Here is a 6,173-nt window from a genome sequence, read left to right on the forward strand (position 1 = left end):
CCGGAGCTGAATGTACCCGCATGTGTGGTGTCGTCTTCTTCCCCCGCCCCGCTGTGTTTGCTGTATTGTCTCTGAAGCCGGCCCCCCCGAGACGAGACGGGCTGTTCCTGTGCCCCAATTAACACTTTACAGGTGCCATTCCCCGGCATTGTGGCCATTGTTGGTGCTCACACGCGATAAGATAAGGCGGAGGAGAGCGGGGCATGCCCAGCGGCAGACATTCAAGGAGGGGGTAGGGCGAGGTGAGGTGAGGTGCGACACGCCGGAGCCCCGACGCAGCTAATGCGGAGCACTTGTTGGACTGGCATCGAAAGGACGTGTGCGCACGGAGCGAGCCTTCCCTGCGGCGGAGCGCGGGAACTTTCTCCCCCCCTCCCGCTGCAGGAGTTGTGTGCACTGCAGCGGTGCCGAGAGAAAAGCACAGAAGGCAGCAGGCTCTGGAGAGCAGGTAAGAGACGGAGCCTTGTGGGCAGGCGAGCAGGCCCGTTTTTTGGAAATTGCTGAAAAGGTTTGTTTGGTGTGTGGCAGGTGCACGTCGCGAGCTTGCGTGGCCATCTGCCGGTCTGGAGTTATGCAAATGAGGCCGAATTGCATCCCGGGACATGCTGCGAATGCGCAACGGCGACTGCAGATGTGTAGGAAACGGCGCGCTCGTTTTCTCGTTTTGCCCACACTTTTGAGTGTTAGTGTGGCGTGTGAGTGTGTGAAAGAGTGGGCCCAGCAGGAGGCAGTGGCGTGCGGGGCGAGGAGGTGGCCTAGGCTGCGCGATTTGTGCTGTGGGTGCGGGCCGCTTGCAGGGGCCTGTTTAACTCATACTTACCTGGCAGGGGAGATACCTTGATCAAGAAGGAGGTTCACCCAGGGCGAGGCTCGGCCATTGCACTCCGGCTGTGCTGACCCCTGCGAATTCCCCAAATGTGGGAATCTCGACTGCATAATTTCTGATAGTGGGGGACTGCGTTCGCGCTCTCCCCTGATGTGCTTGGTCCAAAATCAGATACGGGAGGGTTAGGACACCACGAGCTGCGTGGCTGCGGAAGGATCCCGGTTCGACAGGAGTGGACGCCGCTGCTGGTTCTCGCTGGCTTTTAGTTAGGGGTCCGGAGAAGCATCTCAAGCTAGTTCCACTACTCCTTCCGGACGTTCATTCCCTTTTCAAAGTCAGTCGTTTTGCTGTAGTCTGCGTTCTTTAGGCTGATTATCGAGGTTAGCCTTTATTTGGTCATGGGGGGCCTCGGTACTGTATGCTGAGTCTAAAGACAGTTTCACCCGTTTTCTGATTGATTGGTTCTGTACCAGTGCAGACATGTCAAACAGTGAATGGCTGTACCTCTATTGTATCCGTGCTCAATGAATGAAATCGGTAACAAATGAATATATGTCTAGTTATACGAAAAACGAGTGGTTTATCGACTCATCTTCATTTGCAGATTTAGAGGCAGCTTCGATATTCGTTTTACAGACGGGTTTTTTTTTTTGAATATGGGTCACACACATGCCACAGCAACAAAACATCTCTAGAGATGAGGCTATAGATCACCTTTCCATCCTGCAGGTTTTCCTCCCAAAGCCTACGGCACCAACGGCGACCCCTGCTGGCCGGGAGAGCAAAAGCTTACAGCACCTGGTATTCCCAGGCAGTCTCCCATCCAAGTACTAACCAGGCCCGACGCTGCTTAGCTTCCGAGATCAGACGAGATCGGGCATGTTCAGGGTGGTGTGGCCGTAAGCGAAAGCCCCGGCGCCTGACTCGCTACTTGAAGCTGTGTGTGGCGGGGGTTCCGTGCCCCCCGAGCGGGACTGAAGGATCGTTCGTGTGCAACTCTTTGGAAAGGAGCTGCTTTCCAAATCGCATTGCGTGCCTGGATGTTGGCGAATGCGCTCCCTTGTGTTGGCTCGTCCCGCACTGGAGGAGGACAAAGAATCTGCACGGAGGAGCACCAGGCAAGTCTTCAGTGCACAGCACTCTGGAAACATTTCGGGGCTGTCGCGTGTTTATTTCAGCACGTAAAGCGCACCGGTCCAACACTTCGGCCGGGCGCGCGGCGCCTCCGCCCTCTTGCTGCCCCTGCAGCTGCTTCACTTTTCCCTTTAGTTGCCATCGATTTTTTTGTAGTGCTATACATATACGATTGAGGTATCTTAGAGTTCTCCTTCGAAGACCCAGCACTCTCTTTTCTTTTCCCAGTGTTACTCATATCGGACTTTTTAAACCTAAAAAAAAATCGTTTTTTTTCTTTCAATTATAACTGAAGTTTAAACAACTAGTGTTAAGTCCTTATTTTTCTGTAGTCAAAAAAAGCAAAAATTAACATTCAGGTCATGAAAAACTCAAAAAAACTCCCCAACCACTAAACTTTACCTCCCACCTGAGCGCCATCTTGAACGCCCCTACCACCAGAGAATGCTCACGATTTCGGAAGCTGTCTCCGGGACGTGCTGATTCCACACATCCTGAATAAATCATGATATTGTTAGTTGCTGTAGCTAGACGTTCAAATGAGTTTCATGGCCAGATGGACTGTTTCCTCCAGCGGTATAATATTGCAGTGAGACAGCACGATGCCTGCAAGACCATGTCACGCTAAACGCCACAGATTGTGTTTGTCCGTTCGTGTCAGTCGTCCCGCAGCCACGGGAAGTGGGACACAAACATGCTGCAATGCTTTCAAGACGTTAGGATTTGTTTGTGCAACATCCAAGAGGAGTACTTGTGGCTTGAATGTGAACTGTAAGTGCCCGCCCCCTTTCCTCTGTAGTGCATGAGTTCCTCCCGGCATGCCCTTCGTCATTGTTCTGTCATCTTGTATTTAAAGGGTTGTATTTCTGCTGCTGAAAATAAGCAACGGTTTTCTCACAACGCCCTTTGTTCCCAACGGAGCCCTTGTCTGTCATGAAATTCTTCAAAACCTCAAGCTAGAAGAAGAAGAAGACGACAAATATGAAGCGTTATAGCAACGACATGCCATGACACGATCGATAACGATTTCCATAGGATCCCCGCGGTTGCCTGGCAACCGTCAGCTTTGCGCAGTGGCAGTATCGTAGCCTGTGAGGTTTAGCCGAGGCGTGATTATTGCTAGTTGAAAACTTTTCCCAATACCCCGCTTCCGCCGGTTTGCAATACAATCGGCGAAAGCAATTTTTGACAGTCTCGTCAGAGACTGAGCAAGGTGTTTAAAGACAGATTTGGTCACGGTGATATCATGGTAGAAAGAAACGAACTTGTTACGTGTCAACAGAAACGCTCTTTAGCTCTTTCAGCTTTATGCAGAGAACAGCGTCTGTCGAGATTACTTTTGTGTCAGCGCGAAACGCCGTGTGCTTGTCAGTATGATTTCATATTGCTCGTAGCGGCGCCTGGCTTTTGTCTGTCAAAAGTTAGGTTGCGCTTCTTCATGCTGCATCGTCGGCATGAGTGGAGCATTTTAAACGTCTGTACTTACTGCGCCCCATAAGAAATCGTTTGTCCCCATTCAAAAGAGATTGTGCGATGTCCTGCAGCGTTCGCAAAGCAAACCTTTGACAGTTTGAAAAGAGGAATTTATTCTGCTTCCTGTGCGTGCAGTAGTTACAAAGTTGAACGTCTTTACACGATCTGCTGCAGTTTTCAGTGGGTGGGCTTTGTCAAATGGCTTGGAAAAACGCACTGTGTTTCGGCTCGGGAAACATCATGAGCAGTGTCCTGCATGTTTTCTGTGTATAGCTGTCTTTTAACGCATACAGAATTCATTCGAAATCATTGATTTCTCCAATTAACAAGGGTCCCTTTTTGAACCTGCCAGAAGCATTCTTTCAATGTAACAGATTTACTCCGGGGAAGGGCAGCATGACATTGAGAGTAGCTCAAGCTTTCAGCACCTTTATCTGACTGCATGTATGCAGACACTGCTCAGAATCCCCTGTAAGATTCTCCTTCAATTACGTTTTGCAGTGCTTTAGCTCTTTCAAAAGGCTTCGCTTTGCTAGTCACAATCCAAGGCTCATGACAGCATTTGAAAACATTCGCAACTGCGTTGGCCGGGAATCGGACCTGGGTTAACTGCTTTGAAGGCAGCTATGCGCAACACTGGCTCGCTCCAGAATAAATCTCGCGTCGAGGGCATATTTTTTTCCATTTTACCGTGAGTCGGGCTCAGCTGCACAGAGGAGAGAGCAGAGCAATGAGGTCACGGGGACAGGGGAGTCACACGCTGGCGGTTTGAATACGCGGAAGATCACTGAGGGATCCACAGTATATGGACCCTCCGTGCGCCATCAGTCCGCACTCCGGACTCTGAATCCTGCCATCCGAGTTAAGATCTCGGCGGAACCTGAGGCGCAGTTCCTTCTTAAAACGTAATCTGGTGAGCATTTCTAGAATCGTACTTGTATAGATGCAGCCTTTAATGTGTTGCTAGGTTAAAATTGATGACTTCTTGTATTTCAGTAGGCAACTGCCCTCTTGATTTCGGATTTAATTTCTTTATTACAGGGGCGCTTTTATGAAGACAGAGTCATGTTCAGGTACTTTGCTTGATGGAGGAAGCTCATTTCGGACTCTGTGATCTGCTCACCTGGAAAGGTCTGCTATACTACTACAAGAGAGAAGTAGAGTCTGGAAGAAGGGACAATATTATGATGCTTTGGAAGATAATGTTTTTTTTTCTTATACTGAAAATGAAAGGTAGTTGTTTCTATATGGACTCAGTCTTTGGAATTTGTATATTTATATATTTCAGTGAACCCTCAGCCATTCCTTCTGTATTGTAATTCAGTTTCTCTTTTAAAATTCCTTCCCCACTTCTAGGACCTGCAGTTGCTGAACTCCACAATGGCTTCTATTGGAAAGTCTGTGACTGAGACCAAGTAAGTGTTCACTTTTTTATGAAACCATTATTTATTTAGGAGCAATGAGCAATTCTTATATAAATGCAATAAAATCATTATGCTCAAACTATGAGAGAGAAAATTAAGGATAATTTAAGAAATCAGTCTTAGCTTGTTTCTATACACAGATGGTATTATTTATTTTCAAAGGAAACCCGCGCGGATTCCCCTGGTGTGCAAGATGTACCTGAATACTCTTGATCAGCTTCCTGCTCACTTGAAGAGGGCGTGTATGAAGCACGCCACGGCAGAAAAGATCAGGATGGCCTCTCAACAGGCGAGGGAGGACATGATGAATCACCTGAAGAACGGGGTCATCGTGGATTACCACAGAATAGAGATCGTGTCTGGTGAGGCAAACAGGATAGTGGTTGTAAGACTGCTAGAGTCCTTGGGCCTTTTTGTACATGAGAAGCCTGAAGACACATTGGCAAGGTGAGATATTTTTAATCTGTAAGGCTTCTGTAGTTTCTTTTTGAAATCATTGTTACAACATATTATGTAAAAGCATGTTGAAAAGAATCTACCTGCATTCCAGCGGCCCTGAGCAAGAGGCCGCTGTCCAGGAGGAAGAGATGCCAGAGGCTGCTCTAGAAACTGAAACAGAAGCGGATAAGGAAGGGGAAGATGTGAGCTCTGAAGAACTCTATCAGCAGTAAGACTTTTTTATTTTTCAGATGTATCTATTTTTTACTAAAATTCTAATTTGTCTTATAGGTATAAAATGTTTAAACCGGTGTTTTATATCCTTACAGGCCCTGAGTAGTTAAAAAGTATCAGCAGGCCGGAAGAGAGTGGCCCAAGCTGGACTCTATAGAAAGCACTCCCTGGATGCTCCTCTCCTGATTGGATTCAAACAGTACCTTACCAAGGATCTGGGAGTGGCAAATTATTCTCAGGAGGTATTTATTTTTTAAAGGCATTTAAAATTAAGCAATGGTATCTTCATTGTAAATGTTTTTATTTCTTAGCTTAAAATTCACCCATGTGAAATGATGTCAGCCATAAACATCATGACTCTATATTTCCTACCTGAATCTATTCTACTTAAATTATTACATTATACACAATTTGAGTTCATTTTAAAAAGTAAAAGGTAATGAAAGGAATGCATTTTCATAAGAAAGATAATACCGATATGCATGTGATAATCTTCCTTATATCATGTAGTGCATCATTTGGACACTTTGTGGGCTTCAAATACAAAGAAAATCATGTTCTATGGTACAAGATAAATACAAAACTTAAGCTTCTTTATAAAGCATAAGCAATCATTTATTACATCGCTTCTTGAATTAAATCTT

General features: G+C 46.6%; 3 non-coding genes across 3 annotated transcripts; 2 read left to right on the plus strand and 1 right to left on the minus strand.

Moving 5' to 3' along the window:
* The first annotated feature begins 812 nt into the window (after positions 1–812).
* Positions 813–976, plus strand: LOC138234208 (U1 spliceosomal RNA). Its single transcript, XR_011187904.1, has one exon. It is a non-coding gene; the product is annotated as a U1 spliceosomal RNA (small nuclear RNA).
* Positions 977–1,612: 636 nt separating this feature from the next.
* Positions 1,613–1,731, minus strand: LOC138234180 (5S ribosomal RNA). The gene has a single exon (XR_011187876.1). It is a non-coding gene; the product is annotated as a 5S ribosomal RNA (ribosomal RNA).
* Positions 1,732–3,022: 1,291 nt separating this feature from the next.
* On the plus strand, positions 3,023–3,164 carry LOC138234114 (U4 spliceosomal RNA). The gene has a single exon (XR_011187809.1). It is a non-coding gene; the product is annotated as a U4 spliceosomal RNA (small nuclear RNA).
* The last annotated feature ends 3,009 nt before the right edge of the window (positions 3,165–6,173 follow it).

This window comes from Lepisosteus oculatus, unplaced genomic scaffold, assembly GCF_040954835.1.
Source record: "Lepisosteus oculatus isolate fLepOcu1 unplaced genomic scaffold, fLepOcu1.hap2 HAP2_SCAFFOLD_74, whole genome shotgun sequence".
NCBI classification, from domain to species: Eukaryota; Metazoa; Chordata; class Actinopteri; order Semionotiformes; family Lepisosteidae; genus Lepisosteus; species Lepisosteus oculatus.